Raw genomic sequence first — 1102 nt, forward strand, 5'->3', positions numbered from 1 at the left:
CATTAGAGAGATGCAAATCAAAACAACAATGAGATATCATCTCACACCAACAATAACAGCAAAGATGAAAAACACAGAGGACAATAAATGCTTGTGGGGATGTGGAGAGACTGAGACACTCCTGTATTGCTGGTGGGACTGTAAAATGGTCCAACCTTTCTGGAAAGCAATATGGCGTTTCCTCAGAAGATTGAAAATAGAAATACCTTATGATCCAGCAATTCTTCTACTAGGTATTTACCCACAAGAAAAACAAGCCACAACACGAGAAGATATATGTACACCAATGTTCATAGCGGCGCTATTTACAATAGCAAAAAGATGGAGACAGGCAATGTGCCCATCAACTGAAGAATGGATATACAAATTGTGGTACATATACACAATGGAATATTATGCTACTGTGAAGAATAAAAAGGAAGCGGCAAGCCAACGCATAACATGGATGAACCTTGAGGACATTATGCTGAGTGAAATTAGTCAGTCACAAAAGAGAAATACTGTATAGACCACTACTGTAAAAGACTAAGAAAAAGAAACCATACTAAGGGGGGTAGGGGGAATTTTTTGTTGATTGCTGGGAAGTTGGTGGTGGGTGAGGGGATGGAAGGGAAGGTGGAGCACAGGGTAAGGATTAGACACAGGAAAGTTTGGGTGCTGGAAAGGGGGACAATATACAAGGAGGGAGAGGGAAACAGAAGAACAAAGCTGATGGGAGAACAAGTAGGCATGTTTGAATGGGCTAAGAGGGACAGAGATAAAGAATGATGTATGCACAACCTTGGAACTACAGGGCTCTGGCATACAGAGATTGACCCATAGTTGGAATGTGGAAAAGGGGAGAATAATGTTAAGATTCTTGGCAGTCTTTTGAATCTTGGTTTTCCTTCATTATAATATAAAATAGACACTGGAGGGGGAGAGAAAGGAATAATCATAAACATCACCATAGAAAGCTTGTAAGTCTGTCTTCTGCCTATATATGATTGGAATACCTAAAATGGGGCTACAACATGCCCAGGGAAGGAGGCTTCCTGCGGAGCCTCTGCAATACATAAGACTATAGGTAGAAGCCTAAACCACATTCAGATCTCCAGAGATG

This window comes from Chrysochloris asiatica, unplaced genomic scaffold (assembly GCF_000296735.1).
Source record: "Chrysochloris asiatica unplaced genomic scaffold, ChrAsi1.0 scaffold00032, whole genome shotgun sequence".
Taxonomy (NCBI): Eukaryota; Metazoa; Chordata; class Mammalia; order Afrosoricida; family Chrysochloridae; genus Chrysochloris; species Chrysochloris asiatica.